Source organism: Leucopleurus acutus (assembly GCF_964270905.1).
Source record: "Leucopleurus acutus genome assembly, chromosome: 4".
In the NCBI taxonomy this organism is placed as follows: Eukaryota; Metazoa; Chordata; class Mammalia; order Artiodactyla; family Delphinidae; genus Leucopleurus; species Leucopleurus acutus.
In genome coordinates this window covers 134,787,465-134,802,578 of record NC_139146.1, presented here as the reverse complement: position 1 = coordinate 134,802,578, position 15,114 = coordinate 134,787,465, and the positions used below count along the sequence as shown (strand labels likewise).

General features: G+C 38.3%; 1 protein-coding gene across 5 annotated transcripts in view; it reads right to left on the bottom strand.

Moving 5' to 3' along the window:
• INPP4B (inositol polyphosphate-4-phosphatase type II B) overlaps window positions 1-15,114 on the bottom strand; it is a 583,153-nt gene that overhangs the window by 490,459 nt on the left and 77,580 nt on the right. For 4 of the 5 annotated variants that reach the window (XM_082838506.1, XM_082838512.1, XM_082838510.1 and 1 more), the window contains exon 1: window positions 440-628. The exons of the other annotated variant lie outside the window; for it this stretch is intronic. The gene's annotated coding sequence lies outside the window, so the exon portion shown is untranslated. Of the gene's footprint in view, window positions 1-439; window positions 629-15,114 lie in introns of those variants that run through there. 5 annotated transcript variants of the gene reach the window in all.

The window sequence follows — 15,114 nt, the reverse complement described above, 5'->3', positions numbered from 1 at the left end:
TCCTTCTCCAACCACAGTTCATTACATACTCTAAGAAAGGTTTTTCATTATTGCTGTTTATTTATTTATGCACCTGAAAAGGAATAAAAACCATTTCTAATTTGGGTACTCTCAAATCATACTCTACCTTCTTGCAATTAAGACACAAATTTACTTAGGACACTACTTGCCTAAAACAACCCTGTTTCCAAAATAGACACTCCATGAAATTTGTTAGTAACAGTTGAATGCTCAGGAGCAGAGCAAAGCTTCAATTAAAGAATTACACTTCCGGAGCTAAAATGGGAGAGACTGGAAGCTCAGGACCGAACCTTTCTGCTTTCATTGTCTCTGACTTTAGTTTGGTTTTGATTATTCTTTTCCCTTTTCCTTTTCTATTCTTCTTTTTGCTGTTGGGTAGAATTAGAAATTACACGGAGAAGGAGCAGTCTGATCTTACCAAGGAAGTTGTTTTGCTCAAGTCGTTTCTTTCATTTTCAAGCTGGCTCTCAGCCCTGCCTTTGTGCGATCTGAACCTTCCTCGCTTCTCGTGAGTCACCGAGGTCCAAAGTCTGCCCCACAGCATTACCTGAACGCTTGAATCACCCAGAAACTGGCTTGCTTGCAGGAACTCTGTTTTGCCTCGTATAAAAATGGGCTTCAGAAATGTTTAAACAATAACTAAATGAAGAAATAAAGGACCCGGACATTGGATTTCACTGCTATCAATCATCATGCCCTTTCTCTCTCTCTGTAATATCATGTACATTTCTAAGCATGCCAAAGAAGTTAATGAAAATTGGGCACTTAATGGATTTTTCCAAAAACACTCGAAAGTGACAGCTCTCCAAAACCAATGGTCTCTTTCCCATGACTGATGTATTAAGAGCAGAAGGAGTACTTAAACAATCTTGCTAGACAATCATAGATATACTTAACTGCTACTGAAGATGATATTATTTGAAAAGACATACTTCAGCATAGAATTCAGTGCTACTCGAGATTGAGGCAGAATTGCTTCTCAGCTGGAAAAAATACCAAATAGATATTTTTGAACTTCTCAGTAGGTGATAATCCAGCAACTCTGAGAAACAATTCATAGGCATATGGAACAAATTACTATGGTAATTGCAGAAGGATTATGAATACTTTTAGGTCAGTAGTCTTGACCTTTTCAAAGCTAACTGTTCTGCTGAAACTAGAACTTAAACTAAATGGTTGCCATATTTACCTACTTTTTTTACATGAATGAAAGAGCAACTTAATGAATTATTTAAATATGCCACCTACAATTTTAATCTGTATTTGGGCATGAATAAGTACTTTTGTATTACATGGGACTGTGCACACACACACATTCTGTCCCTCTGTCTTACAAATTCTAGATGGCTACTGGAGGCAAGAAGGAAAGAGAAAACTACACAATCTTCCTTTATTTATCTTAATTTTGACCTTACATTTGGAAAAGACGAAGGATAATTCTGACCAGTGTTTGTTCAATTCTATAGCCTCTGGAACAGACAATATCAATTTCATAGGAATGCCATAACCATTTATTCCCATCACAGCAGGGCCGTTTGCCTGATGAAAACATAATTGGAAAAGCGTCTTCTTATGTGGCATTGTAAACCATCTGCCATATTCAGGTTTTACAATATGTAGCAAACTCAAAAGAGAAAAAGTAGAAATAGAAGTTTCTGGAACAACATCAGGATCCAAGAACTCCAAAATACCACATTATTAGGGAAAGATACACAAAAATAAACAGCAAATTAACCTGCAAAATACCTACCACTGCAAATAATAATGGATTTTTATTGCTTTATACACATTCCTATGTATGCCTTAGTATATTCCCAACCCCTCAAGGAGTGATTTATTTGCTTTTGTTTATTTACAACCACATAGTGCTGCATACCAAATCTAAGTACTTTGTAAATATTAAATCACTCAATTTGCATAACAACCTTATACTGTGAGCACTGTCATCATGCCCATTTTACAAATGGGAAAAGTGAGCAAAAGAGCCAGGTTCGAAACAGTTTATAAGAGGATCTTTACCCTGTGCTAGTGATTGCTTCCTTTCTCTCCTATATAGTTATAAAAATTTCTCTAAAATATAGGTAATTCTTAAAAACAGAGGATTATATTCTAAGATTAATTTCAAAGCTAGCACCGACATCCAAATTCACATTCTGGTACTCTGTAGTTCATGGAATATGTGCTTTCTTTCCTGAAAAGCTCTCATATAAAACATAGGTCGACATAAAAGGTGAAAGATGCTTTCATTCCACTAATGATGATGAAGAATACAGCGACTAGAGACAGTGGATTAGACCAACTGTGTGTGTATGTGTGTGCATATATATATATATATATATGTATGTGTGTGTGTGTGTGTGTGTATGTGTATAAAACACATGCCACCTCTCATATAAAAATGTTCTATATATATTGGAAATATATAGGTAGGAAAATAAAATCAACATTTATGGTTCTGAGTGAGTAGCTAGGTATAAGAATCAATAAGACCCTTCTATGCAAAAAAAAGTACGAAAAAGTAGGGACTACCTAAAACTAAGAAAAAATTAATTCGTGTCTCCCTGCAGAGAACTACAATATATGCTAAAGAAGTCCCATCATTTTTCAGTGTCTGTGAAAGAACAGAAAGAAAACACATTTGTTTCTTTATGTATTTCATTTCATACCAAATCACGAACCAATTTCCAATGACATTAATATGTCCTCTTGCTAAACAACCACAACCACATCCCAGGAGCCCCAGACTCTTCTCTCTCTGTCTCTTTTTTTAATCCCTGAATACTCATTTGAAAATTAACTTAGAGCCCTCTTACACTCGTTCCTTTACCTGCTGAAAATTCTCAATGCATTATGAAAATTAAGTAAGTAATATTTTACTGCAAAGCTTTTTTCATTAAAAAGGAATAGAAGGCTTCCCTGGCAGCACAGTGGTTAAGAATCTGCCTGCCAATGCAGGGGACATGGGTTCGAGCCCTGGTCCGGGAAGATCCCACATGCTGCGGAGCAACTAAGCCCATACGCCACAGCTACTGAGCCTGAGCTCTAGAGCCCGGGAGTCACAACTACTGAGCCTGCGCGCCACAACTACTGAAGTCCATGCGCCTAGAGCCCGTGCTCGGCAACAAGAGAAGCCACCGCAATGAGAAGCCCGCGCACCACAACGAAGAGTAGCCCCCGCTCACCGCAACTAGAGAAAGCCTGCACATAGCAACGAAGACCCAAAGCAGCCAAAAATAAATAAAATAAAATAAATAATAAAAAAAAGTAATAAAGCTAACATTTCTTAAAGTTATAATTTGGCAGGGGGGATAAAATACAAACTGAAAGTTTGGCAAAAGTAATTTGGAGCTCATCTGAGTTGAGGGGGAGACTCAGTACCCTGCAATTGACTATAAGCTCCAAGAAAGCAGGATCTAAGTTGATTCTAAACTGGGTAGGACACTCAGAAGATGCTCTAGGATTAAGCCATTTTAAACTCTACTTAAAAGAAAAAGAAACGTATTAGCCATTTTTAAACAATATAAGTCACTTCAACATTTCTGCATATAAATAAATGCTTTTAAAGACCTCAAATGAACTCTTAATCATAGATTTCACCACCTGTAGCATATATGCAGCACATGTGACCTGACTGCTAATGAGTACTTCCTTCTCTTTTCATTTCAGGCCTCTTTTCTCTTTTCTACATCTCATCACACACACCACCACCCCTGAAGGAAGACATATCCTCTTCCAACCTATAACAACCAAAAGTCCCTCATCAGATCTCTCTTATTCTCAAGTTACAGCTTGTAATTAACTCCCTCTGTTTTTCTACTTGGCTTCCATTAAATTTTCATCTTTTCACTAGCCCGACCCACCTAACCAAAAATTTCTGGGAGTCCTCATTCAGTCCTACATTGTCTCCCAGAAAAGGAAGAATGCAAAGTGGGGCAGGAGGGGGAGGAGAGAAGATGGAGAGGACCTTGACATCCCCAGTTGGAAACCTACTATGCATCCAGAAAAGCTTCAAATCCACCCAGCTCCCATCTTCCTCATCTTTTCTTTCTCTTCCTGCCTCTGATTTTTCATTTTGTCCCCATACCTTTACAACCTGGTTAACCTGAGCAAACTCTGATGTGATGATGTAAAGGAAAATAGCTGACCACCATTCACATATACTGATTAACATGTATGTTTACAGTAGGCCAATAATGGTTATATATAATCATAAGCGCCTAAGAATCGTTGTTGTGAGTTTTATTTAATAACAACACTCCATTCTTATCACATGTGCTCATTCTTCATAAATGTTTTACATAAGTAGTATAATTATCTCCTTGCAATTAAAAAAATCAAAGAAATATTGTTTCACACCTTTCTAGAGATTGAAAATATTGGCCTGGCAAGTGGAAAAGTAAGTTTTATTAACAGCCATGGAAGTAAATAAAGTGATACTTTGAGGATTTTGGCAAAGGGACGGCAAAAAGTTAATTCAAATCACATTATTACAGAAGTAAAGAGAACACCAATTAGTTAAAGAAAACACAGATGTATGTTTTAGCCAAGTGGTACTTTTAAAGGCTATGTTGATAAATAGTGCTTAATAGTGCCTGATAAATAGAAAACATTCAGTAATCATTTACTAATTGAATAAATGAGTGAATGAATAAATGAATTGCTTTCTGGTTTATACCAGGATAGTTAAATTGGAAAATAAATGTGGAAATATTTAGGCATTTTCTACATGCTTCAGTTATATATTACTGCTTCATAGTTAACAAAACTGACGATTTCGTTTTCTTGGGTTGTCAGTAACAGGTTCCATTAATTGTATCTTCACTTTCCAAAGCCCTTCCTGTCTTTGAAGATGGGCTGTCACACTGTCCTGTTGTTGAGTTCAATAGATTTAAAAAGATCTATATCACTGGCACATAAAACTATGAAATTCTGCTCAACAGCTGGATTGTAAGGAAATGATGCCATCTCCAGCCTCCTGAGAGGTGCTGGGCACTGACACACATGTGGCGCCCAGGGAGGCCTGAGAGCAAAGTGTACCTGTGCAGACAAGCTCTGGAGTATCTCCCATCCGGAAGCTTCCTCCAGGAATAAGTGATGCTTATGATGTGTGATGCTGATGCTGGTGTAGCAATGGGACGCAATATCTTAGCAATACTGAGGAGTTGGTGGGAAGTTGGAAAGACAACAAAATACAACATTGCTTCTCACAACCACAACACGATATTCTGGCAAAAGCACAAGTAGGTGAGAAATTTGCATGTGATTATTATTATAGAGAAAGACCCTCTCTGCTCCTCAGCTTGTAGGATTAGTATAAATACAGACAAATAAGCGAGGATTTAGTGATTTGAGATTTTCTTAAGTATGGAATTTTTTATCTGGGTGAGAATTTTCCAATTCCCCCTCTTATTAGCCCTTTGGCCTTAGACCACATTCTTATACTCCCTGTACCTGTCTTTTCTATATTGTAAAATTGAAAGAGATAATATGCACTTACCTTCTACAATTGTGAGTCTCATAGTTGGCACTAAGTAAATTTTCAATGAATGGCTGACAAGCATTGAATAGGTACTCAATAAATGTAAATATATGTATATATACATATTTACATAATATTATATAATTATATATGGTTCATTTATTATATGTATATATTACATATATTATATATTATACATTATATATTTATTATATACTATGATACAATATACTGCATAATATGGTATATATATGAATTATATATTATATTAATATTATATATGTACATGCTATATGTTTTATATATATATGCTTACATGTATTTTAAAGCATTACAGTGGCAGGGAAGGCACCTTGGCTAGTTTGGGTGGGTTACACAAGATGTGGCCCTCAACTCCCCACAACTGTCTCTACCTATTGCAATCCTTACCCCAAAACCCCTGGTTACGGCAGGAGGAAGGGAAATAGAAATACCAACCTCAGTACTAAGCTCTTTATCACAAAAAAAAGGGTTGGTAAAGCCAAACATAACAAAACAAAACAAAAACATTCTTCTGTCATCTGGTTCATTTGCCCCTTTTCCTGCTCTCTGTACCCTCTTGCTTTCCACAGAGGAGAACTGCATATTTATGTACCAGTGACTAGAAATGGGGCGAGGGCCCCATGGAACGGCCGGCCAAGCACACATGTGTAAACCTGAAGAATAATTAACTGTCACATCAGAGTAAAGTGTTATACGCCAATCCACAAAGAGCCCTCGAGGGGATGGGGATTCAGAAGTGGCTTCTTCAGTCTATCTGGTCTGCCCTTCTGAGTAGTTCAGCATGGCCTGGGCCCTCAGGACACACACATGGCCACCATCTTCCTTGACAGAAAACATTCCTTTTCTATTTTCTAGCTTGCATCTTGCGCTACCCAGTTCCTTTGTTCTTTTAACAAACCCTTCCCTCTCTTCCACGCCCAAGACCCCACATCTATTCATGGCTTGCTTCTGATGTAGGTGGGCAGAAATTCTTTGTTCTTCAAGATAATATAGTGGAGAACTTTGTTGTAAGGCAGGCTATCAGGGTTCTGGCCTGAGGATGAAAATTGTAGAAATCAATCATACACCTGACTAGAGACAGGTTATCTCCCCCAGCCTGTTTCTAAACTTTACTGTGCTGAAAAACATATGTCACCTTCTCACTCTCAGGATCCATCTTTTATAAACTCCCATCTATTAAAATTGGCTTGAGCCTTATTAGTTTGGTAAAAGAGATGTGTGTGGGGGGCAGGATTTAGCATACCATTATAGACTCCTTGTGCTAAATCATGGTTTGACCAAGTTTAGCTTGAGAATGGCCACAAATGACTTCTGAACAGAGGCCCTCATATTGGGCCACAGCCATTGCCACCTGCTGTCTTGACTTTAATCTCCTCCTCATTAAATCCATCTTGAATTCCACTGACAATTTACATTCTCCACTGTCTCACGTCTCTCTACTTGTAACTTCTTGACTATGCATATATCTATTTATTTGCATAGAATTCTATAATTTACAAAATACTTTTATATATATTCTTTTAGTTGATTACTTTAAACATCCTGATAGGAAAAATGGTATTATCCCCATCTTATAGGTGTAAACTTCAGAGAAATTTGGAGACATGATTGAGATCACACAACTAAAAAGGGCCAGAGCTATAATTCTAACCTAAATCACTTAACTCTCGGACTGGTACTTTCATCAATGTCAAATGCCTTAATGTGACACTTAAGATATTACAAAGTCTGAACTCATCTATTTCCAACATCATATCCAGCTGTTTACAGCTAACCTTTCGACTCTAGCAAAGCCAGTCTTCGCACTGTCGCCCAACTTCATCTGGAGAGTTGCTTCCTTCCTTTGTATTCTGTATTTCCCAACCTGGAATATATCCTTCAGCCTTCTTATTTGCTGTGTTTCCTGACCTGGAATCTCTGCTAGCCTTTTATCTGCGTATGGTCCAGTTCAAATCCCACTCTTCCTCCAATCTTTCCCACATTGCCAAAGCCTAGCACCATCTCTCTTCTTTCAAAATTCTGTGCAGTTATTTTCTACCCGTCATGTGGACATCGTGAGCAGGCCCTCTGGACATTAAATGCTGTTTCTACGGTAACCCTCAGCCTTACGTTGGCTGGACAAAGTTACACGAAGCTTAGGGAATGAGAGTCTCCCCTGAGATATCATGTTCTCATGTCACCTTCTGCTACACTGTTACTGGAGACAGAAAATCACCAATTATCAACAGAGTACTTTTCAAAATTGTCAGGGCTCAACTCGAATATCCTTCTCTCAGTATTGGCTTCCCCATCTCTTTGACTCAGAATATAGCAAGGTTTCTCCTATCCTCATGTTAACGAGTGTGTGCTTCTTATAAAGCAATTACTATAACATATTGAATATCGTGTTTATTTATACAGCAGTCCCCTGCCTTCAGTTGCATAGCTCCCTGGTTGCATGGAAAGTGGCACTCATTGTGACCCACTATGGCACTGGCTCCAGACAGACAGACTTCACTAAATGTTACACGGCTGGATGAATGAATGAATGAATGAAAATGTAGATTTTGTGGAAGCCAGAGCAGTTTCCCTAAATGACATTTAGCTAGTAACTGAGAGCCTCAAACTATCCAGCTAAAGCCTTGTGAATCCTTAATTTGGCTGAAATAACTTTCAACTCTGATAAGGGTCAAAAGAAGAGAAATTTACTGTGCAATATGGTTTCCCTTAGGAAGTGTTAGCCACGTTATTTTTGGTTCTCAGTTCAGCCCCAAATCCCATTCGACCCATCATGCAGCAGAATCACGATGAGAGGCCAAACAAAAGCAAAAAGAAATAGAAAAGGAGAAAAGAAGAGTTTCCATTGGACAGAACAGTAGGCAGGTTCACTCAAGGAGAAAAGCAAAGCAAGAATTAAAGCAACTTAAAAAAAAAAAAAAAACTGCAGATTTTGAAGACCTACTCGAATTTAACAGCTGTTACTACTGGGCGTTGTGAGGTGACCAAGATTAATTAATGGAATCAAGGTTTTCTACCAACCGTCTACTTTCTCCACCGTAACTCATTGCCTTTCTAATATATTTCTATTGTTGCTATATTATAAATTTAAAAGTCCTATAGTAAAAAATAACACAAATATTAATAAAAATAATATAATAATAATATGTATACACCTCTGAGTCCTATTTCCTCATCAATAAGGTGGAATGATCATAACAGCTAAGAGAGCTATACACAGAGGCTTCATCTGTATTAAATAAAATAGTATAAAGTGCTTAGGACAGAGATGGCATATTGAAAACATTCAATAATTACTATTATTAGCAACTACCACCTGCCTCAAACTCATGCCTGTCTCCATGAAGATCTTCCTGGAAAAGCTGGCATGAAAATAGAAGTACAAACTTGACATATTTGATACCATGTCACAAAAAGAAAACTTACAATAACTACGCTCACCATTACACCCTTGACCTTGTGGTTACTACTATGTATGTCACCTACCTAGTCGCTCAAATAATTCAAGGTACTGTATGCAAAATTATATATTGTGTGTGCTCAGGTTGCATTTAAGGGATTGAATCCCTGCCTGTGCCCTTTCACAGCTGGTTACAAATCCACTAAGTTGTAGGACGGGAGCTCTTAGCTTTTAAACCAGCCTGGATATCATTCGTGATCTCCCCATAGTGCACATGTAACACAGCTACATTCCCACTCAATATCCAGCTGGGGCTAATTCGTTTGTTTAATATGCACTAGGCATTTACTTGGTGCTGGGAATATAGCAGTGAACAAAGTTGATAAAAATCCCTGACCTATTAGAACTACATTCTAGTGGGAGAATGATCCAGAATAGTAAAGGGCAGAAATGACAGTGTTTAGTCTTTGGAAATGCCATCTCATCAGCCCAAAGATAAGTTGTCCTTACATTTGAAATAAAGGGGTTTTTTTTGTTTTGTTTTTTTTTATAAAAAGTGGTATTTTACCTTGACATTATACAATAGTAAGATTTGGAGTATGACTTTCTACGTTATGACCAATTGTTTTTCCTTATGTGCCTTTAACGTCCTTATTTGAACAAGGGATATCAAATGAGAATAATATACCAAAAGATATAATATGAGAAATAGCTATCTATCGGCAACAAGGACAGTAATTACAGATAACTTAAAGCAGAAATATCAAAGCTTTAAAAAGAGTGCATAAATCATGCCTCCAAGGGAAAGAAAGGCACAAAAGTCACTTTTTGGGCCCATTCACCCCATCTCTACTATCCCCACCTTCCTCCCTCACTCTGGCATCTTAAACGTCTTAAATCAAAAGCAGCACCTGTGGTTAGTGATCACACCCAAGGGTCTTCACAGCTACATATCACCTCCCCCCTCCACACCGGCTACAATAGAAATATCAAATCCAGAATTTTTAAATACAAGGAACAATTTCCAGATAACAGAAAGAACGGTCTGATCATTGGCAGAATGTGCTACGTTTTCCGTTGTGAGGCTCATGCTATTTATGTAAAAAGATACAAAGAAACTGGTGATGTGCAATAAGAGGAACAGTGAAGAAGGCCAACACTTACCAAGTTCAAGGCACTATTCTACACTACACATGAAAGCAAACTTGGTTCTAGAAATGGAGACAGACATAATGCCCATTTTACAGATAAGAAAAGCTAGCACTGAAGACTAAACTAATTTGCCCCAGTTTTCGCGACTGGTAGCTGACAGAGCTGCAGCTCACCCTCTGACAGCCTACTGCTGACTTCCACATGCTAAATCGTCTTTCTCAATATGGTCAGCTCCGTCTTAACCCATGATTCCATGAACTCCTTTCTGCTCTCTCTTCCCATTTCTGTTTCTTATAGGAGACAGAAAAACTCTTATAAGACAAAAATTATGTCATGTGACTTTACATTTTCCATAGAGATTGAAACAACCTTAAAAACCACAAATCAAACCTGAAAATCCCCCAATTCTGCTTTGTTCAGGTGTAAAAGGGGTTTATAACCCTGGCTCTTTTAATATCATGGATATGTATGAGATCAATGTGATTATACGCATGAAAGTGTTTTATGAACCAAACACTAAATTGTAGAAGAAATGTTGTCCAAAGGGTAGTGATAGCTTTCATTTTTCTCTTGAATCCCCTATCCAGAATTAACTTCTCCCTCTCTGGGCTTTCCAAGTGCAATTTCTGAATGTTTACTATAACATTTATCTCATTTGCCCTCAATGTGAGCCAACTCACAAGAGTTGATTGTAACATTTTCAGGAATTTTGTGAGCCAGCTATTAAACATAGCTACTAGTTTTTAAAGTATATTATGTAAACTTATCATTTAACAAATTATATTAGGGACAAAGGTAGGCTACCCCAAACTCATTATTCCTAACTATTGTACAACTCTTACTATTACCTATGCTCATATATATCTACTGTATTTGCATGGTAGGAAAACCATATAATAGTGAGCTATTGAGCACCCTTTCCCAACTTTGTGTTCAGGGATCTCATTCTGGTAGCTTGAAACTGACCATGATGGAAATATTTTTCCCACAGATATCAGCAGACTCTACAAATCAAGGCTTAATTTGTTGGTTTGTTCGTTATCTAGACTTAAGAAAGCGATGGACAATGTGTTAATCATGCAGATTCAGCTAAAAACTGTTAAATAGCATTAAAAATGGTCACATCATAGGTGAATTGTAATCATAGGTTGGTACGAGTACAAGAATTGGGCAAAAATGAATGAAAGCATTATCTGAGAATCAACGACTGTATGGAATTTAATAGTGCATTCCATATCATATCATTTGTAAATTGCGTGTCACCTTTATATCTGTAAGATTTATAATAAATGTATGCATCTGTATATATCTATGCATAATATGTGTACACATTACAGTAAGTCCCCTACATTTGAACCTTCAAGTTGTGAGCTTTTAAAGATGCGAACATGTGTTCGCATGTCCAATCACGTAAGTTAGTTCATGTGTCTGGTGTACACTGTCACATGCATGCATCCTCTACAAGTGGTTGTGCTTTGTGTACCTTACTGTACAGTACTGTATACAGTAGTACAGTATCTTTAATTCAAGCCCAGGATGTCAGGAAGCGAGCGTAAAATCAGCGGTGATGTGGCTGGTACTATAGTGTACTTTTCAAGGTACTGTACTGTAAGATTAAAAATGTTTCCCTTATTTTATGTGTTTTTTTTTAATGTATTATTTGTGTGGAAAGTATTATGAACCTATTACCGTACAGTACTATACGGCCGATTGTGTTAGTTGGGGACCTAGGCTAACTTTGATGAACTTACAAACAAATTGGACTTCCTACTAACGCACTCTCAGAACAGAACTCGTTCGTATGCAGGGGACTTACTGTATATACTATTTATATACACAGATATACATGTGGGGGGGGAGGGTAAGCAGTCATTAGTTAACCTTTTACCAGAACCCTACTGTTACGAAGAGAGAAAAGGATGCTAATGCAGGAATTGGGAGAGGAGGAAAGAAAAGGGGAAACTGCAATGGCACGTACTAAGTGGAGTGGCAATGGCTTGCCATCCCTTGGTGATTAAGGACAGGAAGTGGAACACCAAATCCAGCCTGAGACAAAAGAGTGGTCAGGAAAGACGTCCCCAACACCCCCAGGGAAGGCTACTGGAGCCAGTTTTCGTGACGAATGGAAGCTAACCAAGAGAATGTCTTGGGAAAAGACAAGACACAGATGAGATAAGAGGATGTGTGGTCCTGTACAAACTATGAGTTGTTCAGAACACGTCTAGGAGAGCATGTACATGAGGCATAGTAAGAAATGTGTCCTCTTTTATTTCCCTTCACTGTGACCAGGGGCCACACTTCATGTATCTAGTGTGCCCCAGAGTACAGGACGCAGTGCCCTATACATCACAGACATTCAATAAATGCTCTAAGAATTAAATAGCATATACTCAGTAACACTTGGTCAAGTAATGGTAAAACCCAGTAATAAAAAGCGCATCTAATACTTAGTTTTAAAATTTTCTCACACTCTAATTTCTCACTGAAAACAAAACAGAATGCATAGGAAAAATATGTTGCATATTTCTTAGCCCTGTTTCTCATTAACTAGAAAGTCCTGATAAATTTTGAAGGTCCAAGTAATAACCTTACAAAAGTGATCGTTTGAATTACTTGTCTACAAACTAGTCAGCCCACTGAGTTTAAACAACAACTAGCTTAACAACCTCATTACAGGAATGCTTGGCTCACCTAATAGTCCTGCTTTGGATCATTTTAGTTTAATTGCCCAACTTATAGTCAAGGATAGCCAACATTAATATTCCCATAAAGACTTGTTTTTTCCCTGCAGGTTGAAACACAAGGGCTATATAAGCATTTAGATTTAAGGATGCTGAACATGTAAATACAAATAGAGACATATCAACATAAAACGGCTCTACTGGTACTTGGCAGTACCAGTAGAAGGCCCATTCAGAAGGCAGTACTCTTTCCTAAGAAGCCTCTCGTTTGTTCTCTGGATGAATCCATCTCGTGTCATTTCACAAAGGAAAGGTCTACCTCTGAGGAGCAGACACGTAACGACTAAGCTTGTGAGTCTGGTGAAAACCAAAATAACAGTCTATTAATCTACAACAAGAACCACAGTGGACGTGAACTGGAATAATAATGAAAATAGGACAATTTTTTTCCAGTAAATAAACATGCATGTAAGCTAAATAATATTCAGAATGTTTACTTACTCATTTATATGGAGAAATCACCACCATATGAACTAGAGTCCATAACTTTGGTTTAACCACGAATTATTTCCTATAGAGAGGCCTATTGGGAAACCAAGCATGTTAGCTATCTATTGCTACGTTAACAATATTACCACAAACTTAGTGACTTTAAAAAGACATACATTTATTATCTCACTGTTTCTATGGGCCAGGAATCCTAGCACATCTTAGCTGGGTCTTTTGTTTAGGGTCTGGTCTCACAAGGTTGCCACCGAGGTGTTGGCTGGAACCATGGTCTCATCTAAGGCTTCACTGGGAAGAATTCCCTCCCAGGCTCACTTAGATTGTTGGCAGAATTCAGTTGCTTGTGAAATTGAGTGCTTCAAGTGAGCAGTGAGGGCTTTGCTGTCTTGTTGGGGGTGGCCAGAAGCTGCCCTCAGCTCCCAGAGGTCACTACAGGTCCTTGTCATACAGAGCTCCTCAACATGACTGCTTACTTCCTCAAAGCCAGCAAAGAAGACCCCAGAAAGATGGGTGCTAAAGTCTCATGTAACAAAAACATATAAGGTTACATAGCATGTTCCACACATGTAATCTCGTATATCCTGTCACCTCTGCCATGTTCTATTGGTTAGAAACAAGCCACAGGTTGTACCCACACTCTAGGGAAGGAGCTCTCACAAGGGTGTGAAACCAGCAGTTGGGCATCATTAGGGCCACCCTAAAAGTCTGTTCGCTACACCACATAATAAGGTTTGTTTTGTGAATGATGCAAGAGTCAAATATGACCAAGACAGACTGATGAATCTATCTCATTGCCATCATAGAAAGTCTTTCCCACAAGATGAGAACACACAAAATCTATGGGCTCTTCTTCCTTGAGTGATACTTAAACAGCTAATGACAAGGTTTGCCTTTGTGACTATCTTATCTCTGCCACTGGATGTACAACTTTCCTCTGATTCTCAGATGCTGTATTAGACTGCCACGGCTGCCTCACAAAATATCACAGACTAAGAGACTTAACAGAATGTATTTTCCCACAGTTCTGGAGGCTAAAAGTCCAATAGCAAAGCACTGGTAGGTTTGGTTTCTCCTACGATGGCCTCTCTCCTTGGCTTGCAGATGGCCACCTTCTCCTTGTGCCCCCACATGGTCTTTCCTCTGTGCATATGCATTCCTGGTGTTTCTTTGTTGTGTCTAAATTTCCTCTTTTTACAAGGACAACGGTCAGATTGGATTAGGGCCTCATTTTAACTTAATCACCTCTTTAATGGCCGTATCTCCAAATACAGTCACATTCTGAGGTGCTGGTGTTAGGGCTTTTCACATATGAATTTTAGGAAGCATAATTCAGTCAATAACCAATCCTGTCTTTTCTAAATGTTGCAACATCAGTCAACTTACAATCGGGTCTCACTTGTCTGCAATCTCTTTAAAGGGATTGACTGTGACCCATCCCATTCCATTTTCATGTGAAACTTTAACTCTCAGGGAGAAATTATGTTCCTCTTAACTTTAAGTTTCCAGGGAACTCGTGACTGTGGTGGACTCCTACAACTGAAAATAAACATGCCCTAGTTTTGTAATCTATCCCTACCAAAAAGACAAACACACACAAACAAAAGCTGCAATTTTGCTAAACCCAGTGTGTTAGACGTCGTATGGAACATCTGCCTTAGTTCATCTAACACAATTTATTGCGTCCCTAAAACATAGCTACATGGTCTGTTCATTCATGGAGCCAACATCTAAGAGGGGAACACTGGGCTCGGGCAGAGGCAGGTAATAAACAAGCAAGCACATAAGCACAAACTCCATTCATAATGTGAATTACGGAAAGCTACAAATTCCAGGAA